The 21,926-nt window shown below is 33.6% G+C and overlaps 1 pseudogene; it reads right to left on the bottom strand.

Annotated features, from left to right (window-relative positions):
- Positions 1-872: 872 nt before the first annotated feature.
- On the bottom strand, positions 873-4,815 carry LOC133668997 (xanthohumol 4-O-methyltransferase-like; annotated as a pseudogene).
- Between the last annotated feature and the right edge of the window lie 17,111 nt (positions 4,816-21,926).

Raw genomic sequence — 21,926 nt, 5'->3', positions numbered from 1 at the left:
AACTTCTCACGTTCTTCTCTTATTTTCTTTCTTTTTTTCTTTCCACATTTGTTACTGCCCAGTCGGCAGTTCATAATAGAAAAGGGGGCTGCCTTGTTTTATTTTTAATGGCAATTTACTACTTTACCTTTAATGAGTCTTTTTGCTTTCATTTGACGGTCCTTATTCTTTGATAGCACTACCGAGCTCCATTCATTCTAAAATTTTAACAAGATTTTATTCAATATATTTTAAGGTTTCTCATTAAATTTCAGCTCAATCTGATGGTCAGATTTAAAATTACATCCAATAACATAAAACTAGTCAAATTGTGATTTTTCGTCAAATTTCTGAATTTCTCTAAAAATTCTGAAATTTTAACCCAAGCTAAGGAATCATATTACAAGGCTCCATGCAAAGTTTTAGAACTTTCTGATAACCCTATCAGGAGTTACAAAATTATTTTCTTTTATTTTACATGAAATTAGTCAATTTATAGTTTTTCGCCAATAGGTTTTACAGTACCTATTTAACAATGTATGTTTATAGTTGAAATTGAATCTTTCACTTGAACTACATTATATGATGTTATTGAATAAGATGTGTTGTGTTGATGATGATGAGTTTTGTTGAGATCCAGGTTGATTGGATCGGGATGTGAAATAAAATTGGAAGTGTAATATGATTTTGTCAATAACTTGAGACTTCTTAGTATAGAGGAGACTCTGCTGAAATTTTTGTCGAACCTGTATATGAAAAAAAAATTATCTAAAAATTTTCAATATATCATGAAAAAAAATATAAGAAATTAGGGTTGTTATATTAGAGATATTTTATTTTGATGGAAAAAAAATATTTATTATGATGGAACATAGATGTCCTTTTCCCGACAAGAGATATATTTTATTATGATGGGACATGGATATTTTGCGTTACAGGGATCGGATTATAGCCTAATATTATTATTAATATTTCACTCTGGATAAGCCTCGATAATAGATTCCAAAGCTGGAATCTTGATGATTTTATAGCGAGAGAAGCCTCCTTCCTCTAATAATCTCTTCCATTCTTGCTCAGTTCTCTCCTTCCCACCCGTGGCCAGTGCAAACATCTCTAAATCCATTGCCATTCTTATATCATCAAATTGATCAAAATGATCATCTGTTTGTAGAACTACATCAACTATGATAAGCTTTCCAGTTTTTTCAGGTATTGCTTTCTTGCAATTTCTCAAAATTGCAACGCATGATTCATCGGTCCAATCATGCATTATCCACTGTAAAAATACAAAAAAGAAAGAAAGAATAAGTATATGTAAAATTAATGCTCAAGAAAAGGATATCTATCGTTGGTTTTTTTATGAATTATCTATCGTTATATTAATTTGAGCCCCGATAAAATTTCCAACAGGGCACTGACCTTCATGAAAATTGCATCAGCATTAGGAATAGCCTCAAACATATTTCCTGCAACATGGGAAACTCCTTCATATTTTGGTGCTGTTGCTACAACGTGTGGCAGATCTAAGTTTATTCCTTTGATGTGTGGGTAGGCCCTGACAATCTCTGCTACATGTCCTCCAATACCACCAGCAACATCCACCAATGATCTAATATTGTTGAAACCGTCTTTGTATTGTGATAAAATTTCCCTCATCACGATCTTTGATGTGCATGCCATGGCCTCATTGAAAATCCTATTGACCTCAGGATTTCGAGACACAAGATCCCATATTTCACAGCCATGAGCCTTCGAGAAAGCAGTTCCACCTTCTTTCACACATTGGCTCAAGCAATGCCACGGTGCTAGGAACCATGGATTGTTTTGCATGATTATTAAAGAAGCAAGGCTTCGTTCAGAGTCATGCATTAGCAATCTTGATTTTTTATTCAGCCCAAAGAGTGTTTCTCCTCCATCTGATGGGTGGTGTGCAGTAAATATTTCTTTTCTGACCAAATATCTCATGATACGAGCAAGATAAGACATGTCCTAGCTCGGTGAGTTAATACCTGAAATCATGAAGGATACAAGAAAAAAAAAATATGTATATTGCAACTTATATACAACAGATTTCTTTCTCGAAATTAATACTATATATATGTTGTGCTTTGGTGAGGCTAGGGATACCTATATAATGTTAAAATATTTGTTCATGTGTTCCTTTAGTTTAAGAAGTTGTATCAAGAACTTATACCATGCATCAAACAACAACTTAGGGGAATCACCTTGTGGTGGGTGTATTGACAAGATACCAAGTCAAAATTCAAGATCTATACCCTGATATCATGTTAAAAATTAAGGATCCAGAATTAAAAAAAAAAAAAAATCTTGATGAAAGAAGGATAATTAAGAATAGTAGCTAGGTAAAGCTGTAAATTAATTACTAGTTTAATGTAGAGACTATATCTTATTATTGTATGTAAAGACATATTTTATTGATATAAAAAAATAACATTTATAGGTTATATATATAATAGCATCTATGTTTTAATTATATACTAATCTTTAGGCTAGAATCAAGGTTTATAGTTCACTAGTATCTTCAGAGTGGGATTAATGTAAATAGTGATTTTGGACAAAACTATAACTTAGATTTTAAAAAATATTTAAGAAATATTTTATTATTATTTTTTATGTATGTTTGACAAATAGGGCTTTCGACAATTCTCATTAATACTTGAAGATTTTGTTAAGTGATGGTACGTAATTTTCATTTCAAAAGACGTAATTAACAAATATACTTTACTTATTTTTTAGATTTTTTTGTTAAGTGGAGTCCTCGGATTATTGCCCAAGTGGCCTTTAGTTTAATTAAGCTATTTTTGAGTATCTTCAAAATATGAAATTCATAACCCTACAATCTTTAACATCTCATTCTTATAAAAAAAAAATCAAAACATATTATAAAACATATGTACAAAGAGAGTAAACTATAGTATATTTTGAAAACATTTATATGAAGTCCTAGGATAATTTGATGATTGATCTCCTTGACTACATTATATTAGTATTGATCAGAATTAAGGACGAGCAAATTGGTATAACATGCTCACTACTTAATCAAGGTGCTCAGCATAAAAATTTTATTTTTTTTGGAAGGGGGTGAAAATTGTTTTTTAAATTGTTTTTTATTTGCAAAAATATTAAAATAATATATATATATATATATTAAAATTTATTTTTGATATCAATATATTAATTAAAATAATTTAAAAAAACAAAAAAAATTTAAAAATACAATTGAATCTCACTATCAAATACTATTTTACCAATTAATAGCAAATAACAAGAAGGAGAAAATATATAATAATGACAAGATACGGAGTTAATTCACAAAATTAGTGTTATTACCATTCATTCGAAACTATTTAAGATCCTAGCTAAGATTTGAGTAATTAGGCTATAAAATGAAAAGAGTAAATAATTAGCCTATATAATAATACATCAGAACCTCTATGATGCATGGTTGAGGATTCAAATAATTATTTTCTGTGATCTTGTAATATAGAGTTTTTCTAATTAACATTTAATTAATATAAATGAAATGTTTCACTTTCATATAATTAAGTGATTCACATCCATAATTGAGTGAAATCCTAATTAATCAATAATTCAATATATTGATTATGAAAATTAAAACATTCATTTGCATCAATTAACCTTTGCTTTAGTTATAGCATATGTTAGAAAAACTCTTCTTGTAGTTAGTAGAAATAATCCCATGCTTAACAATTGAAATTTAATTGAATTTATTAAATTTAAATTTACTCAGAACTATGATGTCACTTTAAAAATAAACACAATCTAAATATTTTATCTTTTTTATTGAGAAATATGTTTGGTGAAAGAGCATATTTTTACAAATTGATAATTGATATTATTTGAAGAAAAAAAATCGACTTCATGCACATTCTCAACACACTAAATAAAGTGAAAAAATTACCAAAATAGAGGAAACATAAACTTCCAATGAATTAATAATGTATTAGATTAACCTATATATATATATATATATATATTATCTTTGGTGTTCGCATTTCATCATAACGATAAACTATTTTTTTATGTAAAAAATATTATTTAGGTGCTAAAAGAAGATAAAAAAACTAGTTATGATAAATTTGTAATTCCAGTAATTAAAATTAAATTAACCTAGGATGTCTTATAATTTAAGTCTGGGTTAGCTTTTAAACCGGGTTTAACAACTACGAGAAAATACAATTAGCATATCTACTTTAATAGCAAATCATTCTTCTTCGTTACGAAAATGGGCTTTGAACTGGATAAATTTGGGCTTTTAATTGCGACCTCCGACACGAATAATCTAAAGGGAAATGCTTTAATTTGATTGCCTCTTGGCCCAGTTCTACCTCTTTACTATAGCTCTATGCCTCTATCTGCGTCCGAGAATTGAGAGAGAAGGGCATATAAGTAAATGAAACAAGGGGAATCCGCTCGAAGGGGTCCAGAGAAGCTCTATGCTTTCGGATCTGACATTTCGCTACATCTTAATGGTCTAAATAAAACGTCTAAATGTAAAACCTATACTATTTAAATTTACCAAAATGGCATTGTAGTTTTCAACAGTAGAATAATATGCATAGTAATGCTAATAATTTAATGGATTGAAGGAAGAGTTGAAACCTGAAGCTATTTGGGACAGAGAGATTGGACGACCGTGAGAATTTATTATATCTGCCAGTCTAAGCTCCACCGCACACTTTAAAGCCATAGAATCAACAAAACCAAGCGAGAGTTGCGATATTTCAAATTGGCTTTTGAAAAATGCCTCTGCCTCTTGTGATGCCATTCTCAGCTTCTGTTTTCCCCAGCAAGCCTAGGTTCACCCTCCAAAAGTTTGTGAGATAATAGTATCATTTATAGACTGGGCCGGCAGGTAAAATGCAATTTATTTATTTCAACATGTACTCCCGTATATTAAGTTTTTAAGCTTTAGAATAAAATCAACTATTAGGTTAGTAGAATATTAATTAGGAGTTGAATTAGGCTGCCTAAAATTTGTGAGTACAGGCTATTTGTTGCCTGACGGTATCAAATTTATGTAGAAAATTAATGTTGGATGTTGAGAAGCTCGCATCATGTAAATATATGCCTTAGAGGAAGGCTAAGTTGGTGCCTAACAGTATCAAATTTATATGCACTACTCCGGTATATTAATGCTAACTATCTTCCTTAAATTTGGCATCTCTTACAAATCTCCATGAACTATTTGATGAAGTTCGCAAGAAACTTTATAGAGATCATGTTGTTTTTAAAACTGATGGATGAAATGGAAGGTTAGGATTGTTTTCAACACTTGCACGAAACTTTTGGGTACATATATACTGTTTGTTACCTGACGGAATCAAGTTTATATAGAAAATTAACTAGATAATTAATTTTCAACGTTCGATATGCATATAAAGTTTGTTTAGGTTTATAACAATATCAACTGTGAGGTTAATTAAAGATTAGGAGCTGAATTAGGCTGCCTAAAATTTACACCTATAGACTATTTGTTGCCGGCCGGTAGGTATTAAATTTAATTAGAAACTTAATGTTAGATGTTGAGAAGTTGAGAAGTTGCTAACTAACTTCCTTGAATTCAGCATCTCTAGCAATTAAATCAAATTATGACATTATCAATGATATTTTTGGCAGACAAGAAGATAAGAATTGTCACCAAGTCAATATGTCGTCATTCACTCATCAATTAGTCAACAAATCAATAGTTCCAAATTTTGGTCTATAAAATAAGGCATTTGCCGTGTATTTAGGCATCTTGGTTTTCAGATCAAGATCATGCTCTTGCTCTTTCTTTATATTTTGTAATGCTTAAGTTTTGCTTATATTAATCTCTTGCTTATGCTTTTCATTTCCTTTCCTTGTTTATTTATGTTTCTTTCTTTCATTATGTTTAGTTAAGTTAATTATGTCAAGGTGAAAAGGGTACACTAATGGTGTAAGAATAAGTATAATATAAACTTAACATGGACCTTAATGTTGGATACTAACATGCTTTATATTTGTTATCTTGTTCACTTTTAATACTTTGCTTGTTAAATGGTTAATCTAGATTTATGTTGTATAACACTTGGTACAACAAATACTTGGTACTTTCATAGCCCATACTGTATGGTATAACCGACACCTGAGCTATGAAAGGAACTTGATTTGTTGTTAACATAAGTTATAATCATAAATGCCTGACAATATTTACAAGTATTAACATTATTCGAATAAGATAACTAATGTAATCATGTTAACAATTTATAATCCGATTGGAACCTCCTTTGTGTGTGGTTACCAGTTGAATAATAAGAGTTTATACTATACTTGTTTGACGTACTATTAGTGGATCCTCTAACCTTGACATTTGTTGTTATCATTGTTTAATCCTTGCGTTAATCTTCCATCTCAAAAGTTCTCATCAACTTCTTCCTCTTCTTCTTCACTATTATTATTATCACTATTATTATTATTATTGTTGTTGTTGTTGTTGTTATTGTTACTTTTGTATTATTGTTATCTATAATTTATACAATTAACCTCTCTGTGGTTCGACCCCGGTCTTGCCGGGTTATTTATTACTTCGACACTCCTGCACTTGGGAAAAGACATCAATCTTTTGGTCGTGTCAAGTTTTTGGCGCCGTTGCCGGGGAGGTAAATTCTTGTACAAATTATAGTATTAATTTTATTTTTCTTGTATTTAACTTTGTTTCTTTTGTTTTGTTTCTTTTTCTATTGTTTTTCTTTTTTTTTTCCTTTTATTCTGTTCCTACACATGTATGAGAGTGTGGTCACGTACATTAAATGGTAGACTTTGTAGGGTATCTTCATCATTTTCAGAAAATATGGCTGAAGAAGATAGCCAATCGCTTTATAATAAGAATAATAAGAATATTCGGGTTAGAACACTTAGAGACCACATGAATCCCACAAGAACAAGTGCATCCTCATGCATAGTTTTTCCACCTGATGCATCTCATTTTAATTTTAAGACAGGCATTATTCAACTTTTACCATCTTTTCATGGCTTAGATTTAGAAAATCCATACTTGCATTTAAGGGAATTTGAGGAGGTTTGCAACACGTATAATGACTCAAATTGTAGCATGAACACCATTAGATTAAAGCTTTTTTCTTTTTCATTAAAAGATAAAGCTAAAACATGGCTATAAAATTTGAGACCTGGACCCATTCGTGCTTGGGATGAAATGCAACAACAATTTTTAAAGAAGTTTTTTCCATCTCACATAACAAACTCTTTCAAAAGACAAATCATTACTTTCTCTCAAAAACCAGGAGAAACATTTTATCAATGTTGGGATAGGTATCGAGACTTACTTAATACTTGCCCCCATCATGGTTTTGAAACATGGAGATTAGTTTCACATTTTTATGAAGGATTAACACCTAGAGATAGGCAAATGGTTGAATTAATATGCAATGGAACTTTTAAAGATAAAGACCCTAATGAAGCAATGGAGTACTTAGATTTGCTAGCTGAAAATGCACAAATTTGGGACACCACAGGTACTTATGAGGCACCAAGTAAAACCCAACCTCATACATCTAGTGTGGGTATGTACAACCTTAGGAAAGATCATGACCTCCAAGCCAAGTTTGCATCTTTAGCTAAAAAAGTCGAAGCACTAGAATTGAAAAAGAGTGGTCAATTAAAATCTGTTCAAGACATTGTGTGTCAAATTTATGAAACCAATGAACATTCAACCAATGACTGTCCAACTTTGCCTTCTTTTAAGGAATGTCTCCATGAACAAGCCCATGCTTTAAACAGTTTCCAAAGGCCTAATCATAACCCATACTCGCAAACATACAACCCTAGTTGGAGAAATCACCCAAATTTCAATTGGAAGAGTGATAACAATAATGCAAAAACTTCACAACCACCGTTTCAAGCACACCATAATTTCCAAACTTCTCATGGATATGCACCTCGTTATGCTCCACCTCCTAGAAGAAATCTTGAGGAAACATTGCATGCATTCATTGAAAAGCAAGAGACAATTAACAGTCAACTTGCTCAAAGCATGACAGATTTTAAAGATACTCTTGCAAAATTAACATTTGCTCTCAGTTTCCAAGAGAAAGGTAAGTTTCCATCTCAACCACAACAAAATCCCAAGGGGCAATACAATGTGAATGCAAGTAGTTCTAGAAGCCAACACATGGATCAAGCCAAATCAGTCATCACTCTTCGCAGTGGTAAGGTTATTGAAAAACCCATTCTTAAACCTTGTGAGAATGATGATGAGTCAATCTTTAAGGGTAAGGAAGAGGTTGAATATGATCATTACAAAGAAAAGACTGATTCTTCGCCAGCACTTCCATTTCCTCATGCCATGACCAAACAAAGAAAAGTTAATCACAACTCTGAAATCTTTGAAACTTTCAAACAGGTAAGGATCAATATACCTTTGCTGGATGCTATTAAACAGGTTCCTTCTTATGCTAAATTTTTGAAAGATCTGTGCACTGTGAAGAGAAAACTGAATGTGAAAAAGAAAGCCTTCTTAGCCGAACAAGTAAGTGCCATTCTTCAGAACAATAATGCTTTGAAATATAAAGACCCTAGCTGTCCTACAATTTCTTGCTTTATTAGAGAACATAAAATTGAAAGAGCTTTTCTTAATTTTGGAGCTAGTGTGAATTTACTTCCATATTCAGTTTTTCAAAGTCTCAATCTAGGTGAGTTAAAACCAACTTCTTCAACTCTTTTACTTGCCGATAGATCTGTAAAAGTGCCTAGAGGAATAGTTGAAGATGTGTTAGTACAAGTTGATAAATTCATTTATCCTGTGGATTTTATTGTCTTGGACACACAACCTGTTGAAGCATGTAATTCATTTCCTGTTATTTTAGGGCGTCCATTTCTTGCAACTTCTAATGCATTGATTAATTGTAGGAATGGACTGATGAAGCTATCATTTGGGAACATGACATTGGAGATGAATATTTTCAACATTTTCAACCAACCTAGAGATGATAATGATTTACAAGAAGTAGATTTTATTGAAGAATTGGTTTATGATCAATTTGAATCTACTTTGAGTAATACTGAGTTTGATGAATTTGAAGATTTGCAAATGACTTATTCTCATTAAGAAATCATGGATGAAAAAGGCATTGAAAATGTTGATGCGAATCTTTTGTCAAGAGTGACAACAGATTCGATATCTGACATCACACCAACCGATGATTACTTTCCTAACAAATCCTTACTTTCTCTTAGTTCAATGCCTTGGTTTGCTAAAAATATCAATTTCCTTGCCTCAGGAGATTTGCCAACTCATTGGAGTACCGAAGACAAAGGTAAGTTTTTGAACGAAGTGAAGAAATTTTATTGGGATGACCCTAACTTATTCAAACATTGTCTTGATCAAATATTTCAAAGATGCATTGCGAACAATGAGGTAAGTAGTGTCATTAAATTTTGTCATTCTGAAGCACGTGGGAGTCATTTCTCGTCAAAAAAGACCATTGCGAAAATCTTTCAAAATGGATTTTATTGGCCCACCATGTTCAAGGACACACATGCATTCTGCAAAACCTGTGAAAATTGTCAAAAAGTTGATACTGGTCAAAAAGTTTTGCTTTATAATTCTCGACTCCATTTATTTCCTGGAAAGTTAAGATCAAGATGGAGCGGTCCATTTATTGAGAAACATGTGTATCCTTATGGGGCCTTTGATATTGAGAATCCAAAGAATAACAATGTTTCTAAGAGAAATGGACATCATTTGAAAGCTTACTTTGATAATTTTCCTAGTGAAAATGAATCCATTGGTTTGAATGATCATGTAGATAAAGGTTGATTATTTTGTTTTTCTCACATTGTTTTTGTGTTTCCTTTTGATGTGACTCTTGTTTTGCTAGTCTCTCATCCTGGTCAAAAGGCGGATAACGGTACTCCATGACTTAAGTCGGTTCTTTCAGTTTCCCATAATAACTGATATCTGTGTACATATTTGTGCAATTCTTTGCTCTTTCTCACTTCTTTGAAACTCTTCTCCAACTCTCGTTTGAAAATGGACACCACTCTTGAAAAATTGAAAAAGTATTTTCCCGCTCTACCTCATAATAACTGATATCTGTGTACATATTTGTGCAATTCTTTGCTCTTTCTCACTTCTTTGAAACTCTTCTCCAACTCTCGTTTGAAAATGGACACCACTCTTGAAAAATTGAAAAAGTATTTTCCCGCTCTACCTCAAAATGCGATTACAAAAATTTACCGTGCAAGATGTGCAAGATTGAGATTTTTAATGAATCATGGAATTCCTGAAGATTTTCGCTGGCTGATTGAAGCAAAGGTCCGATTATCAGGTGAGTCCTTCAATTCTTTCATTTCACACATGCCTGGAACAGGTAAAAGCACTTTTGCAAAGAAACGTCGTGCAAAACGACTGAAAGTCTGTCACAGATGTGCCAAATGGACTTGTAATGCAACATGTCGTTCTTTAGGAATGGTATCTATAAACCGTGAAGATAAAATACAATTCATTAAGGATGGCCTGAGTAAGGGGTCTTTAGATAATCTTTTGTTGACCCTTGAGACGCATCCTAGTGGAGATGTGCATCGTGCAATTCATGATTTATGGCCCCATTTTCAGAAAGAACATGATAGACTTAGTCTTGGGAATCTGACTAAAAAAGACCCTGTTTGCCAGTTTTTAAGAAAACTGGATGGGAAGCCTATCCCCGACCCATACAGGGCGTTTAAGCCGTTCTTGGACGTAAAACCAAGGGAAGATGTGAGCCACAATCACAACTACCTGTACATACACATGCTTTTTCAAAATAAATAAATAAATAAATAAAGAGAGAAAGAGAGAGAGAGTGTGTGAGACTCCAGCTGGCCTACATATAGGTGATATGATTGCATTTTCAATTCCGCATCTATAAAATCTTCTTTTCCTTCCCCTCATTTCTACTCAACCCTTACATTAGATAGATATAGAAGCGTGTAGAAATGGCAGATTCCTCAAGTTATCCATAAAAAATATTTGTGTTTTCGGTGGATCCAATCCTGGGAAGGAAATAGCTTTTTTAGAAGCAGCAAATCATCTTGGTGTGGTACTAGTTGAGAAAAAGATTCATTTAGTGTATGGGGGAGGCAGCCTTGGGTTAATGGGGGGTGTGGCAATAGCTGCATTTTTAGGAGGTAGTCAAGTTTTGGGGGTCGTCCCTGAAGCTTTAACAAAAGGGGACATCATTGGAAGAACAATTAGAGAGGAACTACAGGTCTCCACAATGTTTGATCAAATGAATACAATGTTTAACGATGCTGATGCCTTCGTTGCCTTACCAGGTGGTTTGGGCACATTGGAAGAGATCTTTTATATTTCCTCTTGGGCCCAACTTCACATTCACCATAAACCTATAGGTTTGCTCAATGTTAATGGTTTTTATGATAATTTGTTGTCTTTTCTTGATCAAGTTGTGGAACAAGAATTTCTAACATCTTCGGCACGACAAATCATAATCTTTGCTGCTACTGCTGAACAATTGATCGACAAACTACAATCTTTCACCCCTGTAATTGATCCTTCCATGAGTCGTATAAATTGGTCAACTATAGAAAGTCGTAAAAAGCTTAGATTGGATTTGAGCCTTCGTTTGTGAATCCTTGTGTCTTTTGGTTTTATTTCTAGCATAGTATTTTGTTCTGTTATTTCTTATATTTGTTTTAAGTGTGTTTCAGGTTTGTTAGTGTTCGTTGTTTCAGGTAATGTCTTCTATACTCTATCTTTCTACCTTAAGACATTGAGGACAATGTCTCGTTTTGGTTGGGGGGAGAGGGTAGTAGTATTTTTTTAAAAAAAAAAAAACTAACCAACTAACTGTTTTTGTTTTTAAAAAACCATTTGGCAAAACTATTATTACTAGGATGGCAGAGTAAGGGGGAATTTTATTGACTCTTGAGACGCATCTTAGTAAACATTTTCTGATGGTTATTTGCAATATTCATAACAAGGCCTATTAGAATACTTCTTGAAATATTTAGGTTTACAAACTCTCACATTGTTATCACTTAATTCTGCTCATATACTCATTTAACAAGTATTCTTAAACCTTCATTTTCACACACACACTTTAACATATGATTGTGGGTTGCGTATTGGATTATTACATTATTTATGTTCTTTTGTTAAAGGTAAAAACTAAGGGATAGGGATAGTATATAATTTTCAAAAAAAAAAGAGAGAAAAAAATGATGATAAAAACGTAGATAAATTTGGTTTCGTAGCCTCCCTAACCTAAGCAATTAAGCCCAAAGGGGTGTTTTAACACCTAATACCCTAAAGTCAACTCACTTGGGAGCTATTGGCCCAAAGCTTGTTACATGGGTTAAGGAGAAAAGCTTAAGGGAATCAAACATTGCACTATCTACGTATCAGTATCTGCAACCCGAGTTACTAAGCTTGTAGGGGTGTCTCAACACCTAATGCCCTAAGATCAACTGGTCTGGGAGTCATTAGCCGAAAGCTCGTTACATGGGTTAAAGATGCATTGTGTTTTAAGTTATATGTATAGATATTAAAAAAAGCCCCATCATCTTTGTTTCATACATTGAGCACATAACAAGGAAGGTTTATTAATATTTTGTTTAATAGGTATTGAGCAGATATATAAATTTAATGAGAGTTTGTTTATCTGGATAGATTAATGGAAGTTGAATGATGAATGCCTTGCTTTGTGGAACTTGCAAATTCTTTTTCTATTTTAACGCCTTAATTACTAGGGACTAGTAATAAGCTGGTTGGGGTGTGATTAACACTTAAAAGTGCATTTTTATCAAGGTTTTATATCATCATTTTGCACTTGAAGTATCAATAACTCCTTAACTAAAGCATGTTTTATAATAACATATCTAATTATATAAAATACCTTTAATTTATGGTAAATGTTCATCTTAAATGCAGGCCTATCATATAAATAAAAGAATTGATTGATGAGTTGAAGTACTGAAATTGAAAGGACAAAGAGATGGCCAAACTTAGAAAAGACATACTGGTGCAGTCCAAACTGGAACACTGTTTGGTAATTGGGTCATATCTGGAGCTCTAGATCTTGGATTTAGGTCCATTTTATATGGATGGGAAAATACGACATAGGCCTACAACTTTCATGTGGAGCCCAAGATTTAACAAAGTTGTTTTCAAGTCCAAATTGTAGCAACAAAGAAGAAGTTTGAATCTGTCCTACAGCCCAGACACTGTTCAGTATTTATCCCATATCTCGAGTTCTAGAAGTCCAAATGATCTCAAATGTTTACCTTGGAAAGATGAGACAATTTCCTAGAACTTTCATGATTGAAGTCTGTTCAAATTATGACATTATCAATGACATTTTTGGCAGACAAGAAGATAAGAATTATCACCAAGTCAAGATGTGGCCACCCACTCATCAATTAGTCAACAAATCAATAGTTCCAAATTTTGGCCTATAAAAGGAGGCATTTGCCGTGTATTTAGGCATCTTGGTTTTCAGATCAAGATCATGCTCTTGCTCTTTCTTTATATTTTGTAATGCTTAAGTTTTGCTTATATTAATCTCTTGCTTATGCTTTTCATTTCCTTTCCTCGTTTATTTATGTTTCTTTCTTTCATTATGTTTAGTTAAGTTAATTATGTCAAGGTGAAAAGGGTACACTAATGGTGTAAGAATAAGTATAATATAAACTTAACATGGACCTTAATGTTGGATACTAACATGCTTTATATTTGCTATCTTGTTCACTTTTAATACTTTGCTTGTTAAATGGTTAATCTAGATTTATGTTGTATAACACTTGGTACAACAAATACTTGGTACTTTCATAGCCCATACTGTATGGTATAACCGACACCTGAGCTATGAAAGGAACTTGATTTGTTGTTAACATAAGTTATAATCATAAATGCCTGACAACATTTACAAGTATTAGCATTATTCGAATAAGATAACTAATGTAATCATGTTAACAATTTATAATCCGATTGGAACCTCCTTTGTGTGTGGTTACCAGTTGAATAATAAGAGTTTATGCCATACTTGTTTGACGTACCATTAGTGGATCCTCTAACCTTGACATTTGTTGTTATCATTGTTTAATCCTTGCGTTAATCTTCCATCTCAAAAGTTCTCATCAACCTCTTCCTCTTCTTCTTCACTATTATTATTATCACTATTATTATTATTGTTGTTGTTGTTATTGTTACTTTTGTATTATTGTTATCTATAATTTATACAATTAACCTCCATGTGGTTCGACCCCGGTCTTGCCGGGTTATTTATTACTTCGACACTCCTGCACTTGGGAAAAGACATCAATCTTTTGATCGTGTCAATAATAAAAAATGTGTACTATATAGAAAATATTATAGGCACTACTCTAGTATTGTATTCTCTATCTTAACTATTGTATATTCCTCTACATATATAAATAGAAAAGGATTGGCTAAACAAAAAATCAAGCCTCCAAATTATTCTCAACTAGGCCTAATATGAGGGACCCATTTCCATTGCTTTTTTCAGGTTCTGGCTGAAACCTAAACTCTTTGTCATGAGCTAGAGCACTTTTTTTTCTTGAAATAGGTTTAGTGTTTCTGGGCTCCATTAATTCTGGTTGAAAATGAAAGATCATTTAAATTTTTTTTAGGATAATTCATACAAGTTTGTCTCGAATCAAGGAAGACATTACTTGAGGTCTTTTCCGTGAGAGTAGATTTTTCTCTTTTTTTACTGATGAGACGAAGTAAAAGTAAAGGCAAAAGTAAAAACAACTAAGGATATAAATAAAAGAGTTTTTTTTTTTTCCCTACACCCTTATTGTTGGATGAAACATTTTTTTGTGTCATCACATATCTCGAGAAGGCTACATAAGTGCTACATTGAGTGCTAGTCATTGAGAAGGCTACATGAGTACTACATTGAGTACCAATCATCGTTTCGCTCCCCAAGACGAACCTCTTACCCATAGAAAGAATCCACCTAGACTTGAGGATCACAAAGGTGCTAGGAGGAAAAAGAGATGACCATGTAAGGTGTTGTAACCTAATTTTGGCCCATTGGCTTTTTAATTTAGTTTTACATGATTTAAAATGTAAAATTAAAATATCAGAGATTTATTTCGATGAAAAGTGTAATTTGTCAACTTGCGTGAAAACTAGGGACAACAATGTACTTTTGTCATGCTATCCTTATCTTCAAGATAATCCTTGTCTTCAAGATAATAATAATTATCCGCTTTCAAATTTGATTCTCACTACAAAATTTAATAGTTTTACCGATGAAATTTTTCCGTCGGCGTAAGACACATATTCTGTCGGTAATTAATTTACCAACAAAATCACTGACAAAAATGCTCTGTTGATGAATCTTTCATCGGTAATTTTTTGTCTGTCGGTAAATCTATTGGTAATAAAAAAATATTGTTACCGATATCGACGGATTTACTAACGGAACAGACACATAAAAAAAAATTTCCGCTTCATTCCGTCGGTATATCCCTCGGTAATAATATTCTTTTATTACCAACGGATTTACCGAGGGATATACCGATGGAAATTCTGTCAGTAATTATTTAAAAACATTTTTAAAAAATTCATTTTAAAAAATTAAAAAAAATAATTAAATTAACATGAATCAACACTCTATAATATATACTCAAAATGTTTGGAAAAAAGAATAAAAAAATCAACTCAAACAAATTTACAACAAATAAATAAAACAAAAAAATAAATTCAACTAAATAAATGAAGTTGCAATTGCTAAAAATTTAAAAATCCTATAAATAAATCAATTGAAAATTGATCTCATATGAAAAAAAAATCTCACAACAACATTCATACAATTATTAAGAACAAAAACAATTAAAAATAAAATAAAAACAAATATAGTGAAAAAATCATGAAAAAGAAGAAAAAAGAAAAATCTTACCTTAATGTAGTTGCAAGTGAAGCTAATGAGAGAGAGAAAAATTTGTAAAGCATATTAATTAAAAAAAAAACTAAGAGGATAAAAGAAGAAAGAAGAAGAAGACAAACCGGAGCATGGAGGAAAAGAGAAGGAGATGAGGAGAGAAAAGAAGAGAAAGAAATAGATATTCATGTTTTTTACATATAGTGAAGAAGAAGAAGAAGAAGAAGAAGAAAAAGAATAAGAAATGAGTCTGTCTCTTGTGAAATAAGGGGATTCAAGCTTTTTATTGGGGCGCGTTAGCGACGGATTTATAGATGAATAATTGAATATTAATATTTTTAATTATTCCATCGGTAATTCCATCGGTAATATTTAATTTAAATTTTCAATTTCATAAAACGTTTTCAGAAACCGCCAACAATTACCGATGATTTTTCAATCTGTCGGTGATTCCGTCTGTAATATTCAAATGAAAAATTTTAATTAATTGAATTTTTTCAAAAAACCACCAAATAACACCGACGACTTTTCAATCCGTCGCTGATTTTGTCCGTAAAGAACAACAATTAATAGTGCAATTGGAAAGTGAACAGTTCTTGAGCTTTCTGGAAAATACCGATGAAAAATTCCGTTGGTGATTCCCTTTGTAATTGACATGATGAACAGTGTTCACAATTTACTAATGAATTTACCGACGGAATAAATTATGTGGTAAAAACGACACGTCATCATTTTTTTTGCTTTGTTTTAATTTTTTCCCCACTGTAATTCTCTCGGTATATACTGAGGGAATATTTCCGTCAGTAAAATCCCTCAGAAATTTACCGATAGAAATATTCCCTTTGTATTTCCGTTTGTATTTATCGATTTTCTAGTAGTGTCTTAATCAAATTCAAACTTCAAAAAAGAGAATGAGTTTGATTGAAACTTTGTTTCTCATACGCGAAGGGACTCTGGCACTATAAATACAGACACCAGTGATGCAAAAAGGGGGGGAGAAGATAAAAACAAACCCTAAAGGGGGACAAACATTAAAAAAACCCCAAGAGGAGGCCATTACAAGAGAGAACAAAAAAAAATAAAAAAAAAACCAAGAATAGAGGGAGGAGAGACTGAAAAGAGGAGGAGAGCATTCTTTAGTCGATGCTTGCACTACTACCTTCGCGTTCGCTTTCGGCTCCACCAAGTAAAGTCTTCTTTTTCTCTTTATTTCTGTGTAATTGTTACGAGAAAACAGTGCGAAGGTAAGTAGTGGGATGGATCTGGGCTTTAGACCCAGCCAGCCCAAATTATGTTTATTAAGGGTGTGTTTGGCAACACACCCTTATGCCTTGACCATAATTTTTATGTCAATTTTAGTTTGATATTTAGCCAAAAGAGCCCCTTTTCAATATCAAAAAATTTCAAAAATTTTGGGGATCTTTGTTGATTTATTTGTGGGTCTCTCACACTTTGATTTATTTTTTTCTTTGCGTTTTGTATTTTTTTTTAAGTTATGTGCTCAATCTGTGGCCTATTATTGTTAAATACAAAAATGTCGTGCCATACTTTTGTATTTCCATTTAAAACGGGCAAATAATAATAAAGGATAAACAAGAAAAATGACATAGAAAATCTTTTCTTCAAACTCATTTTTTTGTGAAAATATTCACTGACGCCAAAGTCAAGAGTATCGTATTTTTTGGATTTGTGCGATATTTACCAACACTAGAGTTGGAAATATTCGTAGGAATTGTTCACTGACATCATAGTCAGGAACATGAAAGGAAGAATAAAAAAGGGAAAAAGGAGAACAAATTCTTAGTAATTTTAGACAAAAACAACAATGTAGTCTGCCTCAGGTAGGACGCTTAGGGGTGATAACATCTTCCTTTTTGTATAACCAGTCCCGTACCATAGAATCTTTGTTGACCAGTTAAGGTTCCTAGTGACCATAATATTAGGTGACGACTCTTTGAACAAAACATTTTCCCATAAAAAAACAAGATACTAGATATTTGTTCTTTGTTTCCAATCGAGTGATAATTTTTTTAATCGGTCGCCGCGATATCCAGGTGTGACAAAATGGCGACTCCACTGGGGATTTTAGGACTAAGCTTTGCTATTTGTCTTTTTTATTGCTAAACTATATTTGTCGCACTGTTTGTTTTTTCTCCTTGTTGTGGCTATGTTGAGTTTATCAAGTTTTATTTATTTATTTATTTATTTTTGCTCTTTTTACTGTTTTAGCATGCATTGTTTTTAATGTTTATCATGCATATATATATTGGATATGGATCTTCACTTATCTCATTTTTAAATACGTGTGGTACAACTTTAAGATAAGTGGAGGAGTAACGGCACCTCAATGGCTTTAGCCTGGGTAAGGCTCGCGAAACTATCCAACTCTCACATGATTGTTTGCTCGACAGTGGTCGATATGCCGAACTGATATTACTCAGAGCCTCTATCTTCACGCTGCTTGTAAACCTCATATCAACCTTTCGAGGGCGATCACTAAGCACGTGAAAGACCGTTGAGAATATATAGCAAAACTACCCTGATGCATTTAATGACTAGAACCTATCCTTTAGGTTAATCCCTGCATAAATTCACTGAGATAAGCTTAAACGTGCTTTCGGGTGATGTAATGACCATTATTTCTAAGATAACAACTAATGAATATGGACTCGAGTCTGAATCTTTACAAATAACCGAGGGAGAATGCCTTAGAATGGATGTCGGTGAGATACCACTACGCTAAGACATGAGATGCATAATAAAAGACACTAAGAATGTGACTGAAAGCTCAGATGATAAAAGGCTAAACAAATCTCCTCTCGGCATTGCAATGAATATCGGATTTGATTCTAACAACACATCCAAAGAATAATAATCATTATGTCACCCCCCAAAAAGCGAATCCATATCCAATATGTTGCGTTCATCTTCATGCATGTTTGAACATACACTTATGAACTGTCATAATACCGCACGCCAGGTGAAATATAGGTCCCCCATTGAAACACACCCATAACATGCGGTTGCGAAAAGAAAAAAAAAAGGAAATGAAGAAAGAGATCGACTGGACACCCAACATCAAAAAGAGTGGAATAGTTTGAAAGAAGATGTTGCTAGACTTACTAGCCTACTCGAACAGGCTCGGAGATCCAAGTCGGGAGAAGGGACATCCCCTAAACTAGCATTTACAACCCGTATTCCATTGGCGGGTTATTTGTTGCCGACGGCATCACCGACGGATTCAAAATGACAGCCCGTACGGTGATGCGACCGGCTCGCCGTTTAAATTTCCGACGGACTCACCGAGGGATTTGAAATGGCAGATCCGTACGGTGACGTGTCTATGTTTCCGTCAGAATCACCGACGGAGTTACCGACGGTGAAACCGTCGGAAAAGGTTAATATATGACAGCTCTGCCGACCCTCTCATCCCCTATTTCTCCTTCTTCTTTCTCATCCCAACTCTCCCCATCTGCAAACAACCAGCCCCCCCTCCCCCTTCAAAAAAAAATCTTCCTCATATCAGCACAACAAGTTATATTTCTTGAAGTTTTGTGGTCACAACATCCGTGTTCTAATTTACCGACGGATTTTATCAATTTTTATAAGTAATTATATCTTTTTAAATTTTAAGATTTAATTAAATGTCAATTTTATTGTTTTTTTAGTATATGTATTTTGTTAGTAGATGTACATGTTTTATTGTTATTTCTCAAACAAACTTGTAGTATATGAATGTATAATTTTGTACCTGTTATGGTTTGTTTTAGATTTTGTAAGATTGTATTTGTTTGTAATTTGTTATTTCTTTATGGAATTACCGAATTACATGTGCTATTTTGAAATAATTAATAGCTTGCTTAATGGGCCCGTTTAAAGTTTTATCAATGGTATTGCAGAGTGGTAATTTCTGTAAATTTATATATTTTAATTCGTATGGACGTTGATAAATGATAATGAATATTTAATATTTATGAGAAGTTGTGAATGGTTTGTTGGATAATCTCGAGGTAAAGTAATATTTTTACAAGTTTATTTACCTAACTTAGTTAATTAATACATGATGTCATCATAATTTTATAGAGGTTCGATATAAGTCATGGATGATCGTTCATGGATGTATCGAGATTCACCCCAAGGATTGCGGATGATGGATTATTGTAATGGGGTTCAGGGTTTTATTAATTTCACAACATCTATTCCCAGAAATTTTACTGGAGGCGGTATTAGGCGTCCATGCAGGAAGTGTGAAAATAAAAAGTATCTGCATCCAGATGTTGTAATGATGCATCTTCTACACAAAGGGTTTATAGAGAATTACCAGTGTTGGTATGCACATGGAGAAGTATTTGTTAGCGGGAGTGAGAGGAGAATGGAAGAAACGGTGGTTGGGTCTACTTCTAGTGCTAGCAACGTGCATGAAACGGTAAATGACAACACTAATCCTTACAGAAATATGGTTATGGATGCAATGAGAATGAATCAAGGTAATGGCAGTCAATGTCCAATCGTAGAAGAAGAACCTAATATAGATGCATCTAGGTTTTTTGATTTGTTGAAAGATTCTGACGAACCATTATGGGATGGCTGCACGAACCACAGTAAATTATCGGCCATAGCACAGGTGTTCACCATCAAGTCAGATCACGGGTTGAGTGAGGCCGGGTATGACAAGATTATTGAATGGGCAAGAAGCATTTTACCTGAAGGGAACAGGCTGAAAGAGAACTTCTATGTTGCCAAGTCCATGATGAAACCCCTCGGTTTAGGATACCAGAAAATTGACATGTGCCCTAACTTCTGCATGTTATACTACCTTGAAAATGCTGAGATGACCGAGTGCATGACATGCGAGCATTCCCGTTACAAACCTAGAACTGGCAGGGGAAAGACTCTAGTGGCATATAAAGAACTTAGATATTTCCCGATCACACCTAGACTGCAAAGGTTATTCAAGTCACCAAGGACTGCTGAGCACATGACATTGCACCAAGCACACCATGCGGTTGATGGAGTGATGGTTCATTCTTCTGACGGCGAAGCGTGGAAACGCTTTAACAGTGTTCATCCTCACTTTTCAGCTGAATCAAGGAATGTGCGTCTTGGGTTGTGTACAGACGGATTCAACCCATTGGGGTCATTTGCTGCTCCTTATTCTTGTTGGCCGGTCATACTCACAGTTTATAACTTGCCACCGGGAATGTGTATGAGGCCTGAATTGATGTTTTTATCTACTGTCATACCCGGTCCAAGAAGCCCGGGGCAGAATATAGATGTTTGTCTTCGACCGTTGATTGATGAGTTGGCGCAGTTGTGGTCCTCCGGAGCTCTGACTTATGATATATCGAGGAAACAAAATTTCCTTATGAGGGCGGCATTGATGTGGACTATCAATGATTTTCCAGCTTATGGAATGCTTTCTGGTTGGAGCACGCATGGGAAACTCGCATGTCCATACTGTAGGGAAAACAACAAGGCATTCACGCTAGCAAATGGAGGTAAAGCTTCTTTTTTTTACTGTCACCGTCGCTTCTTGCCACTTCATCACAGGTACAGAAAGAACAGAAAAGATTTCTTTGTTGGCAGAGTTGAAAAAGATGTTGCATCCCCACGTCTTTCTGGTGAAGAATTGCATGATGTTGTCTCAGAGTATGGTGACATTGTGTTTGGCCTTCAATCACGTAAGCAAAAGTTTCCTGGTTTTGGTTTGACCCATAATTGGGTAAAGTGAAGTATCTTTTTTTAGCTTCCTTTTTGGAAGACCAATCTGCTCCGCCATAACCTTGACGTCATGCACATCGAAAAGAACATGTTTGAGAACATTTTCAACACCGTCATGGATGTGAAGGGGAAGACAAAGGACAACATCAAGGCTAGATTGGATATAGCTTTACTGTTAATTATATATTGTAATATCATACACTCATTATCACTTGCAGGCAACATCGTCAATATTTGCTCTCCAATAACTCACAGCTGACCGAATCCCAGATCTTTCAATTACAAGATGAGCAG

The sequence above is a fragment of the Populus nigra genome, chromosome 12, assembly GCF_951802175.1.
Source record: "Populus nigra chromosome 12, ddPopNigr1.1, whole genome shotgun sequence".
Lineage (NCBI taxonomy): Eukaryota > Viridiplantae > Streptophyta > Magnoliopsida > Malpighiales > Salicaceae > Populus > Populus nigra.
This window is presented reverse-complemented; position numbering and strand designations above follow the sequence as displayed.